This window comes from Mytilus galloprovincialis, chromosome 5, assembly GCF_965363235.1.
Source record: "Mytilus galloprovincialis chromosome 5, xbMytGall1.hap1.1, whole genome shotgun sequence".
Lineage (NCBI taxonomy): Eukaryota > Metazoa > Mollusca > Bivalvia > Mytilida > Mytilidae > Mytilus > Mytilus galloprovincialis.
Window position 1 is genome coordinate 101690563 of NC_134842.1, and position 18699 is coordinate 101709261.

At 32.1% G+C, this 18699-nt stretch overlaps 1 protein-coding gene across 1 annotated transcript in view; it reads left to right on the top strand.

The window, feature by feature from the left end:
- The window catches only part of LOC143076904 (uncharacterized), a 313655-nt gene that overhangs the window by 261844 nt on the left and 33112 nt on the right, over positions 1-18699 (top strand). The gene's annotated exons all lie outside the window — the stretch shown is intronic.

An 18699-nucleotide genomic window follows, 5' to 3' on the forward strand; every position in this document is an offset into this window, starting at 1 on the left:
AAATATTTCTAAAACCAAACAAGTACAAAGTTTAAGAGCATTGAGGATCCAAAATTCCAAAAAGTTGTGCCAAATACGGCTAAGGTAATCTATGCCTGGGATAAGAAAATCCTTAGTTTTTAAAACCATTCAAACCATAGTCCATTTTATCGTGAAAGCGACATCAGTTTATTCTGTACTCAGTTTTCAATTGTCTTTGTCAATTTTCCCTGGCTTCCAAGATGAAATGAATGGATACATTATGACAAACATAACTATTCTTCTTCTTTTTTGGAATTTTATTCTCATACACACTTGTCCCGGTCTACACTTATTAAGTTTTATACATTGACTTATGATATTTGGCATACAGTGTAAAGCCATGACTCAGATATCATATATGATTAATCCATTTGAATGCCGTAACCAGTTTTCCCCATTGACACCCATTTTTCTTTTGATTAATCCTGTTTATGTATAATTATAAGATATCTGTAAAAGTCTTATAACATCTTTGTTATTTTTAAATAGTTTTTGAGAACTTAAACTTGTCAATAATTAAGCTTTGAAAAATCAAGAGAAAACATTTCCTCGCCATCATTTGAAGGGTAATATCTCGAAAACAAGCACATTGGCCTATATTTTATTTTTGATCTTTTGATTCCTAAATAAGTCCCCTATCAATGTTTGATCTTTTGATTCCTAAATAAGTCCCCTATCAATGTATATGTAATGAAAGGCTTGTTTAAACTACTAGTGAAATTCCTTAAGAAAGACTCATACTAATAATTATAAATAAGACGTAGGGCAACTTAAATAGTTTTACTTCGGTCATAAGACATCACTGACTACTTATGTATATGTGTTGATAATTTGTTTACAGAGCAAGCACCAGAAAGAACAACAGGGTTGCTAGGCAGCATGGTTGGTTTCTTTCGAAAGGTATTTGAAAAGTATTTCCTTTAGATGATTACATATTTTTGAAGATAGCTTTTGATTACAGTAAAAAATGAAAAATAAAAGTACAAATGTTATCACTGCAAAAACACACTTTTTTTAAAGAGCTTGTTTTGTTGGATTTAAGCTAGACGGCAACTTTTCAATATAAATTTGAAATGCAGGAACAAAGAAATAATTATAGCAAGATCAATCTCGTACTTGCCATATCAAGACCATCTTTCTAAAAGTATTATTAAAACGTTGACATGGTTGATGTGTAAACTTGAATTTCAAGAAAGTTTTCTTTTTAGAAATCAAGTACCAACAATACAGAGCAGAAAACAGATAATGATGTAAAAGGTAATACACTTAGTTTTCGTTTTTATTATTAAGATACACTATCTCAATTACTTATTTTTCATATCAACCCTAATATATTCATATTTGTTTCAATCTATGGTATAACGATTATTCGTCGACCGGTGATCATCAGGTAGAGTAATGTGAATGTAACTGGTATGGAACTGTATGTGGCATAATCGCTTTCTTTGCCTTTGGAAAATTAATATTTATCTGATAAACTGGTTTGATACATTTGTATTCAAACTTAATTTAAATGTAATAGAGACTTTAACGGTTATATATAATCAAATAACCGTTTATCATAATTTTTATATAAAATTGTCTGTTCTTATGTTTTGTCTGCTGTTTATACCAAGGTCAACTAAAAAAAGTAATTATAATGGTACCTTATTATTATTCAGTTACTTACCATTTACTTATTTCTTATGTGTTCTATTTTATTGATTATATTTGAAAGAGGTGAATGTAACTGAATGTGTAACTCGCATAAGGCGAATACATACGCTGTGATTCGAACATTTATAAGACTAATACATACGTACATGTATGAGACGATAATATTCGCTGTGACTCGTACATGTATGAGACAAGTATATATTCTATAACTCGTACATGTATAAGACGATTATATACGCTGTGACTCGTACATGTATAAGACGATTATAAACCCTGTGATTCTTACATGTTTAAGACAATTATAAACGCTGTCACATAATTGAACATGTATTATACGATATTATACGCTGTGATCGTACTTGTATGAGACGATTATATACGCCGTGACTCGTACATGTATGAGACGATTATATACGCCGTGATTCGAACATTTATATGACGAATACATACGCTGTAACTCGTACATGTATGAGACGATAATATACGCTGTAACTCGTACATGTATGAGACGATAATATACGCTGTGACTCGTACATGTATGAGACGATTATATACACCGTGACTCGTACATGTATAAGAAGATTATATACGCTATGACTCGACATGTATGAGACGATTATATACCTGTGACTCGTACATGTATGCGACGATTATATACCTGTGACTCGTACATGTATGAGACGATTATGTACGCTGTGACTCGTACATGCATGAGACGATTTTATATGCTGTGACTCGTACATTTATGCGACGATTATATATACACGCTGTAATTCGTACGTGTATTAGACGATTATATAAGCTGTCATTCGTACATTTTTAAAACGATTATATACGCTGTGACTCCGATATGTATAAGACGATTATATACGATGTTATTCGTACATGTATGAGTCGATTATATACGCTGTGACTCGAACATGTATGAGACGATTATTTACGCTGTGAGTCGCACATGTATGAGACGATTATATACGCTGTGAGTCGTAAATTTATGAGACGATAATATACGCTGTGACTCTTACATTTATGAGACGATTCTATACGCTATGACTCGTACATGTATGAGACTATTATATACGCTGTGACTCATACGTGTATGACACGAAAATGTACACTGTGAATCGTACATTTATGAGAGGATTATATACGCTGTGTTTCGTACATTTATGAGACGATTATATACACTGTGCCTCGTACATGAATGAGACGATTATAGACGCTGTGACTCGTTCATTAACGAGACGATTATATGCGCTGTTTCATATTTGTACATGTATAGGACAATTATATACGCTGTTACTCATAATTGCATGAGACAAGTATATACGATGTGACTTGTACATGTAAGAGACGATTATATACGCTGTGACTCGTACATTTAAAAGACGATTATATACGCTGTGACTCGTACATTTGAAAGACGATTATATACTCTGTCACATATTTGTACATTTATGAGACGATTATATACGCTGTTACTCATAATTGCATGAACCAAGTATATACGCTGTGACTTGTGCATGTATGAGACAATTATATACGCTGTGACTCGAACATTTATGAGACGATTATATATGCTCTCACATGATTGTACATGTTTGAGACGATTATATACGCTGTGACTCTTACATTTATGAGACGATTCTATACGCTATGACTCGTACATGTATGAGACTATTATATACGCTGTGACTCATACGTGTATGACACGAAAATGTACACTGTGAATCGTACATTTATGAGAGGATTATATACGCTGTGTTTCGTACATTTATGAGACGATTATATACACTGTGCCTCGTACATGAATGAGACGATTATAGACGCTGTGACTCGTTCATTAACGAGACGATTATATGCGCTGTTTCATATTTGTACATGTATAGGACAATTATATACGCTGTTACTCATAATTGCATGAGACAAGTATATACGATGTGACTTGTACATGTAAGAGACGATTATATACGCTGTGACTCGTACATTTAAAAGACGATTATATACGCTGTGACTCGTACATTTGAAAGACGATTATATACTCTGTCACATATTTGTACATTTATGAGACGATTATATACGCTGTTACTCATAATTGCATGAACCAAGTATATACGCTGTGACTTGTGCATGTATGAGACAATTATATACGCTGTGACTCGAACATTTATGAGACGATTATATATGCTCTCACATGATTGTACATGTTTGAGACGATTATATACGCTGTGACTCATACATGCATGAGACGAGTATATACCTGTGACTCGGACATGTATGAGACGATTATACACGCTATGACTCGTACCTTTATGAGACGGTTCTATACACTGTGACATAATTCTACAATAAGATATATAAGAGTGATAAACCATTATAATACTAATGTTGATTTAATATATTGATGCTTACCAGAAAACAACCCTGGATTTCTGGTATTAACAAACAGGGACTCTTCACTTATTAAAATTTGCTGTTACAAAATATTAGAAATTATTATAAATTAAGGAATGTATCTCCCTCATGCAAAGCTCTGATTCCTTTCACGGATTTGGCTATACTTTTTGGACCTTTTGGATAATAGCTCTTCACCTTTTATATAAGCTTTGGATTTCAAATATTTTGGCCACGAGCATCACTGAAGAGACATGTATTGTCGAAATGCGCATCTGGTGCAAGAAAATTGGTACCGTTAATTTTATTATTTATATTCACTGGTATGCTGGACTAGTGAGGTATATTGTTAACAACAGAAAGTGCAATTTGTTGTTGAATAAAAAAAAAAAAAAAAAAAAAAAAGAGTGATAAACTGACCTGCATATCGTAGTAAATTAGGACTCAACCTTATTACGAAGTTGAAGTTGATCTTTATATTTTACTACAAGATAATAAACATCTTTCTCTTCATTTTCTGGAATGTAACTATACACTAAATCGGCTCTCAAATATGACCTGATTATCATTGAGAAGTTTAAGATATTCGTCCTCCAAAAAAGAGAACCTGGTCCAATGGAATCATCATGTAAAAATATGGAATGTCGGAATAGATTGATTATCTTAATAATGTGTGTAGAGTAGTCAACATGGTATTATCAACATGTATGCATTGTTATAATTCTTCAATTTTATAAGAAAGAGAAACGATTTTCCTAAAAAATTATAAAAAACCTGATTTTGAGTAGAATTTGATTATAAATGAATTAGCAAGTAAATGCTTTATCGTTTGTATTTAATGCAATCGATCTATTTAAGCCTTCGAAATGCATAGACTGTATCTGTATACCTGATACACATGTAGTAACTGCGTTTTTCTTTAGGCGACTTCTACCACTTTTGAATTTTCCAATGAAATGTGTACAGTTTTGCTACGTGGTCACTGAATTTACTTCATGTCTTCAAATCTATCTATCAAAAAGTAAAACATAATTATAGTTGTTTTCTTCCATTATTTTATAACGTTGTATAAATTTTCACATATGTTTCTCATGTTCCTCATTGTTGATTTTTTTTTATTTTGAAATCTGCCACATTTCACATTTCATTCATTTTGAAACGTTATCAAGGTATAATTTTACTTTGCCAAATTAAAAGGCATATTCTATGTTTAACCTTTAACATCAGTCTTAAAAATATGTTTCTTAACATAATGTCTAACAAAATAGGTATTTGATTATTTAAGATGTCAGTACAAATACAAAACTAGTGTACTGACTTGACACAATAACGGTATGAGGATCCTGCGCGATGTACCGAAAATTATCGGCACTGCATCACATTTTTCTCTTTTCCAATCCTTGTCCTTATATAGTTACATTGTATCATACCAAGTCAATGTACTTTTTTTTTCTTTTTCGATGTACTTTTTTTCTTTATTTTGTTTGTTAAACCAAAAAACTAGATGTTAGAGTTCCTCGATTAGGTTGTATAGCCACCAATTTACCTACTCCAATTCAATGTGACAATAATAGTGTAGCACCTCTGTATAAAAAACGTAAGACTGGACATGTTGATGTCAAAGATTTAAAACAATATCCAGCAGATGCGAATTAAGGTAAAAATAATGATGTACCTTTTATATACATAGCTAACATAATGAACATGTTATTGTTGTTACAGAACTGTTACAACATACAGCAGAAACAAATCAGTGTGAGAAAAATGATGCACCACCTTTGTATATGGCATGTCGAAACGGACAAATTGGTGTTGTTGAAGAATTGTTAAAACATTCAGCTGATGTTAATAAACGTTGGAAATATGACTTGACACCGTTACATACTGCTTGTAAACACAACAGGATTAAGGTTGTAAATATGCTCCTTCAATGTGATGCTGTAGATATTGATCTTTGTACTGATGATGGATGGTCGTCACTTTGGATTGCAAGTAATAATGGACATGTAAATGTTGTAAAAGAACTGTTACAACATTCAGCAGAAATTAACAAATGTTCGAATGACGGTGCATCACCTCTGTGTATAGCAAGCTTTAACGGTCATATTAGTGTTGTTAAAGAACTGTTACAACATTCAGCAGAAATTAACAAATGTTCGAATAGAGGTGCATCACCTCTGTTTATAGCAAGTGAGATTGGACACATAGATGTTGTAAAAGAACCGTTACAACATTCAGCAGAGGTAAACAAATGTATGAATGACGGAGCATCACCTCTGTTTATAGCAAGTCAGAACGGACACATAGATGTTGTAAAAGAACTGTTACAACATTCAGCAGAAATTAACAAATGTTCGAATGACGGTACATCACCTCTGTTTATAGCAAGCTTTAACGGTCATATTAATGTTGTTAAAGAAGTGTTACACCATTCAGCAGAAATTAACAATTGTACAGACAGGGGTACATCACCTCTGTTTATAGCAAGTCAGATAGGACATATTGGTGTTGTTAAAGAACTGTTACAACAATCAGCAGAAATTAACAAATGTATGAATGACGGAGCATCACCTCTGTTTATAGCAAGTCAGAAGGGACATATTGGTGTTGTTAAAGAATTGTTAAAAAAATTCGCAGATGTCAATATATGTTCGAAAAATGGCATTTCACCCTTACACATTGCATGTTTTATGAAAAGGATTAAGGTTGTACATATGCTTCTTCAATGTGATGTTGTTGATATTGATCTCTGTGACTACAATGGAAATTCTTCAATTTGTTATGCAAGTTACCAAGGACATTTAAATGTTGTTAAGCGACTGTTACAACATTCAGCAAAAACAAATAAGTGTGAGAATAATGGTGCATCACCTTTGTATATGGCATGTCTGAAAGGACATATTGGTGTAGTTAAAGAATTGTTAAAACATTCAGCAGATGTCAATGAATGTTTGAAAAATGGCTTCGTACCGCTTCATGCTGTTGCTTACGAAAATATGGTAAAGGTTGTACGTATACTCCTTCAGTGTGATGATGTTGATATAAATGTATGTGATGATATTGGACGGTCTTCACTTTACTTTGCGAGCCAGAAAGGGCATGTTGATATTCTTAAACAATTGTTACAACGTTCAGCAAATGTCAATATTTGCATGGACGATGGCACATCACCACTCCAGATCGCATGTTTCAACAACAAAATCGATGTTGTAAAAGTACTTCTTCAGTGTTCTGACGTTGAAATTGACCTCTGTGATAAAGATGGACGTTCATCTCTTTATTGGGCAAGTCAGCAAGGACATGTTGACGTTGTTAAAGAATTGTTAAAACATTCAGCAAATGTCAATAATTGTAGGATCGATGGTAGCAGTCCATTACAGATTGCCTGTTACACTATGAGAACGGATGTTGTAAAAGAACTTCTTAATTGTGATGATATTGATATTAATCATTGTGATAATGATGGATGTACTTCACTTTATTGGGCAAGTAAGCAAGGGCATGTAAATGTTGTAAAAGAATTGTTACAACATTCAGCCGATATTAACATATGTGACGCTCAAGGTAGAACTCCTCTCCGTATAGCTCAGGAGTATGAACACGTAGAATTAGAATTATTACTTTTTCTAAAAACTGCAAATCAACATTAAATTTACAATGTAGTTGGTAACATGCCAGTTCGAATAAGACCTGGTAGACTTGCTTTGTGTTGTAATTTTGATTCCTGAAATATTCAATAACATCTACCTTGACATTTTATTGATACAGTTTGACACTTGAGGCTTGTCTATATATACTATTTTTTAACCTTGCGTTGTACCTCTTTGAAATGTAAATATAAGCTATATACATTATAACTTACATTCGTTTTTAGGAAAAGTTGCAAAAATGTATATACGTATTGAAATTGTTTTCATAGTTTCACTTTTTCACATGTATGAAAGTGGTAAAATTTTATATTAAACTGTTTGTTTTCCCATCAGTACTTCTGTTACATAATTAATTTAACAATATTTAAAAAACATTTTATCTTAATAGCAAACGTTTTTCGAATAATTCTTTGTATTGTTAAATTTACTTTTATTATCAAATATTCTTGTACTGGTTTCATATTAAGTTATTTTTTTCTCCCACAGATTGGAATTTTTGACAAAGGTAAAGACATTGAATGTCGTCTTTTGAGCTAAGTGTGTTTTCATCCTTATACATTTGTCTTTGGAGAATGTTTGTTCCATTGGTAATCATACCAGATCTTTTTATTTGGTTGGAATACTGTTTTTGGTGTGATATACACGTATAAATTTCCTAATGATGTATACTATATAGTTTTTGACATTTATATTGGCTATCTTTATTATTATATTGTTGACTTCTCTGTTTATGTATGCGACATTTTATCAATCAGATTGTTGACATTTATATTGGCTATCTTTATTATTATATTGTTAACTTCTCTGTTGATGTATGCGACATTTTATCACTCAGATTTGCATTAGTTCTTTTAATTTAATGATTGTTCCTATTGTTCATACTAGTACTACCAACAGATTGATTGTTCCTATTGTTCATACTAGTACTTCCAACAGATTGATTGTTCCTATTGTTCATACTAGTACTACCAACAGATTGATTGTTCCTATTGTTCATACTAGTACTACCAACAGATTGATTGTTTCTATTGTTCATACTAGTACTACCAACAGATTGATTGTTCCTATTGTTCATACTAGTACTACCAACAGATTGATTGTTCCTATTGTTCATACTAGTACTACCAACAGATTGATTGTTCCTATTGTTCATACTAGTACTACCAACAGATTTAATGATTGTTCCTATTGTTCATACAAGTACTACCAACAGATTTAATGATTGTTCCTATTGTTCATACTAGTACTACCAACAGATTTAATGATTGTTGCTATTGTTCATACTAGTACTACCAACAGATTTAATGATTGTTCCTATTGTTCATACTAGTACTACCAACAGATTGATTGTTCCTATTGTTCATACTAGTACTTCCAACAGATTGATTGTTCCTATTGTTCATACTAGTACTACCAACAGATTGATTGTTCCTATTGTTCATACTAGTACTACCAACAGATTGATTGTTTCTATTGTTCATACTAGTACTACCAACAGATTGATTGTTCCTATTGTTCATACTAGTACTACCAACAGATTGATTGTTCCTATTGTTCATACTAGTACTACCAACAGATTGATTGTTCCTATTGTTCATACTAGTACTACCAACAGATTTAATGATTGTTCCTATTGTTCATACAAGTACTACCAACAGATTTAATGATTGTTCCTATTGTTCATACTAGTACTACCAACAGATTTAATGATTGTTGCTATTGTTCATACTAGTACTACCAACAGATTTAATGATTGTTCCTATTGTTCATACTAGTACTACCAACAGATTGATTGTTCCTATTGTTCATACTAGTACTACCAACAGATTGATTGTTCCTATTGTTCATACTAGTACTACCAACAGATTAATTGTTCCTATTGTTCATACTAGTACTACCAACAGATTGATTGTTCCTATTGTTCATACTAGTACTACCAACAGATTGATTGTTCCTATTGTTCATACTAGTACTACTAACAGATTGATTGTTCCTATTGTTCATACTAGTACTACCAACAGATTGATTGTTCCTATTGTTCATACTAGTACTACCAACAGGTTTTCAAATTGAATAATAAAATAAATGCCAATTATGTCTTGTATGGTATTGATACCTATGAAAAGGAAACGGGTTGATATATGTAGCTATTTGTGTTTTTTTTTACTTTTGTTAATTCTTTTCAAGCTTTGATTTTTTTACCTTACAACTGCATACATGTATAGAAAGATTGACACAATACTATCAGCTCTTTTGACATGCTTGATACATTCGAATACTAGTCGTTAGGCAGGAAAAGTAAATTCATTATGAGTTGTCTGCCATATACATTATTTAGCTGGAAAATTAACAAAAAGGGGGTGATTCATCCGTTGCATCGTTTAAAATCACATTCATGTGGAGGATATTGTGTTAATGTCAATGCATAAATGCAACGTATCATTCCATGTGTTGTATACACTGTTCATTTCTACATACCACATTTGCCAGAACAATTGATTTTTATTTAGTTGACTGATTAAAATTGTATGATCAAAATACTTTGGGTAATGTGTATGCACTGGTTGGTTAGGTTTTTATTTTTTTGTTACTTATAGTTTTTAAATGTATAATGATCAATTAAATTGAGTTAACATGTATTTTAGTACTAGGAATAATATATCACTTGCCATATGATATAGAGACTTGTCTATTGTTGAACTTATATTTTATTTTGTTAGCTTTAGCTTAAACATTGATATGGAAATTTCTAAACTTCAAATTATACTGATATTGATATTCTAAACATCTAGGAAAAGTTGGTCAAAGTGATCTACATTTTTACACTTCATCAATCATTAAACTTTTGTGTCTTGGTGGGTAACTGTACGTAATATATTCATCCAAACTTAGACATGTATATATCGAGGATAAAGTAAATAAGATAAAATGTACATCCTTGTTAACTATTTGAAATGCTTCATTGATATTTGATTAGTTTTCGTCAAAATCGACATTTTGCATTAAACATAAGATATGAAAAATGTACAGATGCGTATATTTGAGTAGGCCGGTATCTAGACAAAAAAGTTGGTCAATCTGACCTAAAGTGTATTCCTTATTTTATATATATTTAATAGTTTTGTTTTATAGTTGTACATCGTTGGAGATAAATCATCCTTGTGCATTATTAAACCATGTAAACATGTTATGTAGGTATTACCCAACTTTGTGTTTGTATATTACCAATGATTCACTCTCAATCGATTTCCAATCATTTAATGGATTCGTTGTTTTACTGACCATATACCTTTAACAGATCGTTCCATGTTATTATATTTCTGTCATGTGTATTCTTATGAAATAGTTTGTTAAGTTGTTTTTAGCTCACCTGTCCCGATTTCAGATGAATCAGACAACCTGTTGTTGGGTTGCTGCCCCTGAATTGGTAATTTTAAAGAAATTTTGCTGTTTTTGGTTATTATCTTGAATATTATTATAGATAGAGATAAACTGTAAACAGCAATAATGTTCAGCAAAGTAAGATTTACAAATAAGTCAAATGACGGAAATGGTCAGTTGACCCCTTTAGGAGTTATAGCCCTAGATAGTCAATTTTTAACCATTTTTCGTAAATCTTAGTAATCTTTTACAAAAATCTTCTCCTCTGAAACTACTGGGCCAAATACTTCCAAACTTTAACTGAATGTTCCTTAGGGTATCTAGTTTGTAAATTGTATCAGAAGTTGTGATCTATCAACAAACATGGTCGCCATTGCTAAAAATAGAACATAGGGGTCAAATGCAGTTTTTGGCTTATAACTCAAAAACCAAAGCATTTAGAGCAAATCTGACGGGATAATATTGTTTATCAGGTCAAGATCTATCTGCCCTGAAATTTTCAGATGAATCAGACAACCCGTTGTTTGGTTGCTGCCCCTGAATTGGTAATTTTAAGGAAATTTTGCTGTTTTTGGTTATTATCTTGAATATTATTATAGATAGAGATAAACTGTAAACAGCAATAATGTTCAGCAAAGTAAGATTTACAAATAAGTCAACATGACGAAAATGGTCAGTTGACCCCTTTAGGAGTTATTGCCCTTTATAGTCAATTTTTAACCATTTTCGTAAATCTTAGTAATCTTTTACAAAAATCTTCTCCTCTGAAACTACTGGGCCAAATACTTCCAAACTTTAACTGAATGTTCCTTAGGGTATCTAGTTTGTAAATTGTATCAGAAGTTGTGATCTATCAACAAACATGGTCGCCATTGCTAAAAATAGAACATAGGAGTCAAATGCAGTTTTTGGCTTATAACTCAAAAACCAAAGCATTTAGAGCAAATCTAACAGGGATAATATTGTTTATCAGGTCAACATCTATCTGCCCTGAAATTTTCAGATGAATCAGACAACCTGTTGTTGGGTTGCTGCCCCTGAATTGGTAATTTTAAAGAAATTTTGCTGTTTTTGGTTATTATCTTGAATATTATTATAGATAGAGATAAACTGTAAACAGCAATAATGTTCAGCAAAGTAAGATTTACAAATAAGTCAAATGACGGAAATGGTCAGTTGACCCCTTTAGGAGTTATAGCCCTAGATAGTCAATTTTTAACCATTTTTCGTAAATCTTAGTAATCTTTTACAAAAATCTTCTCCTCTGAAACTACTGGGCCAAATACTTCCAAACTTTAACTGAATGTTCCTTAGGGTATCTAGTTTGTAAATTGTATGCTAAGTTATGATCTATCAACAAACATGGTCGCCATTGCTAAAAATAGAACATAGGGGTCAAATGCAGTTTTTGGCTTATAACTCAAAAACCACAGCATTTAGAGCAAATCTGACAGGGGTAATATTGTTAATCAGGTCAAGATCTATCTGCCCTGAAATTTTCAGATGAATCAGACAACCCGTTGTTTGGTTGCTGCCCCTGAATTGGTAATTTTAAGGAAATTTTGCTGTTTTTGGTTATTATCTTGAATATTATTATAGATAGAGATAAACTGTAAACAGGAATAATGTTCAGCAAAGTAAGATTTACAAATAAGTCAACATGACGAAAAAAGTCAGTTGACCCCTTTAGGAGTTATTGCCCTTTATAGTCAATTTTTAACCATTTTCGTAAATCTTAGTAATCTTTTACAAAAATCTTCTCCTCTGAAACTACTGGGCCAAATACTTCCAAACTTTAACTGAATGTTCCTTAGGGTATCTAGTTTGTAAATTGTATCAGAAGTTGTGATCTATCAACAAACATGGTCGCCATTGCTAAAAATAGAACATAGGGGTCAAATGCAGTTTTTGGCTTATAACTCAAAAACCAAAGCATTTAGAGCAAATCTAACAGGGATAATATTGTTTATCAGGTCAACATCTATCTGCCCTGAAATTTTCAGATGAATCAGACAACCTGTTGTTGGGTTGCTGCCCCTGAATTGGTAATTTTAAAGAAATTTTGCTGTTTTTGGTTATTATCTTGAATATTATTATAGATAGAGATAAACTGTAAACAGCAATAATGTTCAGCAAAGTAAGATTTACAAATAAGTCAAATGACGGAAATGGTCACTTGACCCCTTTAGGAGTTATAGCCCTTGATAGTCAATTTTTAACCATTTTTCGTAAATCTTAGTAATCTTTTACAAAAATCTTCTTCTCTGAAACTACTGGGCCAAATACTTCCAAACTTTAACTGAATGTTCCTTAGGGTATCTAGTTTGTAAATTGTATCAGAAGTTGTGATCTATCAACAAACATGGTCGCCATTGCTAAAAATAGAACATAGGGGTCAAATGCAGTTTTTGGCTTATAACTCAAAAACCAAAGCATTTAGAGCAAATCTAACAGAAATAATATTGTTTATCTTAGCCGTATTTGGCACAACTTTTGGGAATTTTGGGTCCTCAATGCTCTTCAACTTTGTATTTGTTTGGCTTTTTAACTATTTTGATCTGAGCGTCACTGATGAGTCTTATGTAGACGAAACGCGCGTCTGGCGTATAAAATTATAATCCTGGTACTTTTGATAACTATTTACACCACTGGGTCGATGCCACTGCTGGTGGACGTTTCGTCCCCGAGGGTATCACCAGCCCAGTAGTCAGCACTTCGGTGTTGACATGAATATCAATTATATGGTCATTTTTATAAATTTTCTGTTTACAAAGCTTTTGAATTTTTCGAAAAACTAAGGATTTTCTTACCCCAGGAGTAGATTACCTTAGCCGTATTTGGCACAACTTTTGGGAATTTTGGGTCCTCAATGCTCTTCAACTTTGTATTTGTTTGGCTTTTTAACTATTTTGATCTGAGCGTCACTGATGAGTCTTATGTAGACGAAACGCGCGTCTGGCGTATAAAATTATAATCCTGGTACTTTTGATAACTATTTACACCACTGGGTCGATGCCACTGCTGGTGGACGTTTCGTCCCCGAGGGTATCACCAGCCCAGTAGTCAGCACTTCGGTGTTGACATGAATATCAATTATATGGTCATTTTTATAAATTTTCTGTTTACAAAGCTTTTGAATTTTTCGAAAAACTAAGGATTTTCTTACCCCAGGAGTAGATTACCTTAGCCGTATTTGGCACAACTTTTGGGAATTTTGGGTCCTCAATGCTCTTCAACTTTGTATTTGTTTGGCTTTTTAACTATTTTGATCTGAGCGTCACTGATGAGTCTTATGTAGACGAAACGCGCGTCTGGCGTATAAAATTATAATCCTGGTACTTTTGATAACTATTATCAGGTCAACATCTATCTGCCCTGAAATTTTCAGATGAATCAGACAACCTGTTGTTGGGTTGCTGCCCCTGAATTGGTAATTTTAAAGAAATTTTGCTGTTTTTGGTTATTATCTTGAATATTATTATAGATAGAGATAAACTGTAAACAGCAATAATGTTCAGCAAAGTAAGATTTACAAATAAGTCAAATGACGGAAATGGTCAGTTGACCCCTTTAGGAGTTATAGCCCTTGATAGTCAATTTTTAACCATTTTTCGTAAATCTTAGTAATCTTTTACAAAAATCTTCTCCTCTGAAACTACTGGGCCAAATACTTCCAAACTTTAACTGAATGTTCCTTAGGGTATCTTGTTTGTAAATTGTATCAGAAGTTGTGATCTATCAACAAACATGGTCGCCATTGCTAAAAATATAACATAGGGGTCAAATGCAGTTTTTGGCTTATAACTCAAAAACCAAAGCATTTAGAGCAAATCTGACGTGGATAATATTGTTTATCAGGTCAAGATCTATCTGCCCTGAAATTTTCAGATGAATCAGACAACCTGTTGTTGGGTTGCTGCCCCTGAATTGATAATTTTAAGGAAATTTTGCTGTTTTTGTTTATTATCTTGAATATAATTATAGATAGAAATAAACTGTGAACAGCAATAATGTTCAGCAAAGTAAGATCTTCAATTAAGTCAATTTGACCAAAATTGTCAATAGACCCCTTAAGGAGTTATTGCCCTTTAAAGACTTTTTTTCACAATTTGTTCATCATGTTGACTTACTTTAAAAAATCTTCTCCTTTGAAACTGCTGTATCAATTTCAGCCAAACTTAGGCTAAATGAGTTTCAGAGTATCTAGTATAAATTTTATATTTTATTTCCTTATATGTCAAGAAACATAGCTCCTATGGCTAAAATAGAACATAGGAGAAAATTATTATTTTTTTGGGCTTTTGAAGAAAATAGGACGATCCAAAAAACATTTAAATAAATTGAAAAGCCAAAATAATCATTGATGAGAGATTTAACCAAAAGAATTAAGGTGAGCGATTCAGGCTCTTGAGAGCCTCTTGTTATTTATGCATATCATTTAAAAGTGTAGTTTATAGTTATGTTAGATACAATATAGGATGAAAAGAAATTATGTGAAATTAATTGCTGATCAGAGATCTTACAATTGTGTCTAACCGATACCGTAAGAAAGTAAATGATTTGTTTATGTATGCATGTAGTATCAGACTTATCATAATTGAACTGCGTTTTAGATTATAATCGTTGTTGTTTTTTTTTCATTCATATTTTTGTATATAGAAAATGACCTTCCAAATACCTGATTGGCACGAAATAAGTCATTTACATAACCTGACATACATAGGAAATCAAGATGATTAGACGATTTGTATGTCGTATTCACGCGTTGGATTGATTTGAAAATGTATACTTATATCAAAATATCGATGTTTTAATATCCGGAAGTCATATTTCGGAATCATTTTTGATTGAGTAATACATGTATCAAAAGAACAATTATCTATAAATTGTGAATGATTTTTCTAATGCTTAATAAGATTATTATCATATGTATGCCTTTTTTATTTAGATTCAGAACTAAAAGTGTTATTAGTTGTTATCAATAAGTGTCGACTTTTCAATATATTTATACTAACTTAATATTTGAAAACTAAATTACTATACTAAGTTTCCGTTTGAATGATTTCTGGTTTGTCTGTCTTGTCAGAGGTTAATGACGTAGAATGTTGGTGAAGTGTGAACCATTTGTAAAACGCGTCATATTAACTGAATATATTGTTTACATATTTTATGGTATAAAATTTCCTTTTGTCATTAACGTGTTGTTATATACTTTTTTTTATTTGTTATTGACGCTTTAAAAATCCGAGGTGTTCCTTTGATCTCGACTTCATTTTCATTGTGTGGTGATTACCGTTTCGTTTTGATAGTAAAAACCACTTCCAATATACTTGTAGTAATTTCGTGTATGTAACAGTACATTAGACTATTTATCGGATTTGTTATCACATAAGCAACACGACTGTTGTCACATGAGGAGCAGGATTTGCTTACCCTTCCGGAACACCTGAGATCTTTCCTTGATTTGGTGGAATTCGTGTAGCTTTGTCTTTAGTTTTCTATGTTGTGTCATGTGTACTATTGTTTCTCTGTTTGTCTTTTTCATTTTTAGCTATGGCGTTGTCAGTTAATTTTCGATTTATGGATTTGGCTGTCCCTCTGGTATCTTTTGTCCTTCTTTTGAGACTATCAGATTTCATCGGAACTATGCTATATTGGTCAATATAAAAAAGAAGATGGGGCATGATTGTCAATGAGACAACTCTCCAGAAGAGACCAAAATGACACATAAATTAACAAATATGTTAGCTTTGCATTATCTTTTTTGTTCGGTAGTCATTTACTTTTTCATAATTAGATCTTTTTCACAGATACTATAGCATGTATAGGTAAATAGTCCTGGAGTGTCAATTTTCATATAATTTCCTATATATATAATTATACAATTCCTTAATTAAGTACATATCAATCTTGTTACATTGATACCGATCTAGTTTTTGCAGAACAAATGAAATTTGAAAAAGACACTTCACGCTTTTATTGATAATGTTACCTTAAATTTGACCTACTGACATACATTTTGTCCTGTTTTAAGGCCATCAAGTTCGGTAAAGGTTGGCTTTGAGAGTTCATGATGAAGGTAAATCATGAAAAACGCCTCGGATGCAAGAATTTATTAAACGTGTTGTTTTCAAAGTTTTTAACAACATTTTTTTCGAAACACTTATATGTCAGCTGATGCGAGAAGTGTGTCAAAATGTTAACTCAGAAAAAATTTTCACAGTTGAACAATTTTTGATTCGCATCTAGCAATGTACAGTTGATGACAGTGCAAAGCAACAAAAGCAGAACTCGACAGGAAATATTCCGGAGTTTTGTTACTAAAATGAAATTGCCACGAGTAGCGAGATGTGTACGCTTTATCGTATGCTGTTGTGGCATTAGTTGATAATCAGACAAAACATACAGGGTGCGCTATAATTGTAACAATGTTTTCACCAAATTCACTGTAATAAGACGGTCTTAATTGCAGATCTTTATCTAAAATGACTCACAACCTTGGGTGATTGTTAAGTCATAATAAATAATACAATACAATATAGAAGTTTGACAATTTTACAGGCTTGCTTGCTTTTTTGTATACAAGGGTGTTCAAGTATTGTTAAATAGCGACTGTACTAACAGTAAACTACAATCGACTGCTTAACTATGCGTTTAAAAATGGCGACACAGGAAAAAAAGAAGAATATAGAATTGGGATTAAGTTTGTAATTTCGTATTTTCTAATCACTAGCAGAATATTACTATTGAATCCGAACTTGTAAGAAATGGTGTTATCATTCATATTCCAACCATATACTCAGTGGTCCTTTCTAAATAAAAAATGTTTTAAAACAAATTAACCATGAACATATAGTTGTTTGAAACTAAAATTCATATAAACTAAAAAGTAAAAACACAAAAATACTGAACTCCGAGGAAAATTCAAAAAGGAAAATCAAAAATCAAAAGGCAAAATCAAAAGGCAAAATCAAAAGTCCAAACACATCAAACGAATGGATAACAACTGTCATATTCCTGACTTGGTACAGGCATTTTCTAATGTAGAAAATGGTGGATTGAACCTGGTTTTATAGCTAGCTAAACCTCTCACTTGTATGACAGTCGCATCAAATTCCATTACATTGTCAACGATGCATGAACAAAACAAACATACTCAAAGAGTAAAAATGTCAAAAATAGGGGTACAACAGTCATTATTGTGTTATCATCTTAATATCACTACATAAACAACAAATGTAACAAAGTAGCACAAAAAGGCATACATCAAATTTAACATTCTCATTTTGCTTTTCTTATACGGCTGAATTTATCTATGTAAAGTCTACCCATAAATGAAAGAAGGTTTTCATTACTGGTGTAAAATTGCGCGTTTGAAATTCGCACAGGTAGACAGGTAAGTGGCTGATTATTTACCTTATCTTTTACAAGCATATAGAAAATAAACAAAAAATTCAAACCACAAATGGTAAAACAAAACACAATATCGAACCAGACTTACAAAAGATATATCATAACATGAATGATGGATGTCAGAAATACAGAAGCATGTGCCTTGTGTATACTTGATAACTCATACTGAATCTACGTTCAAAGC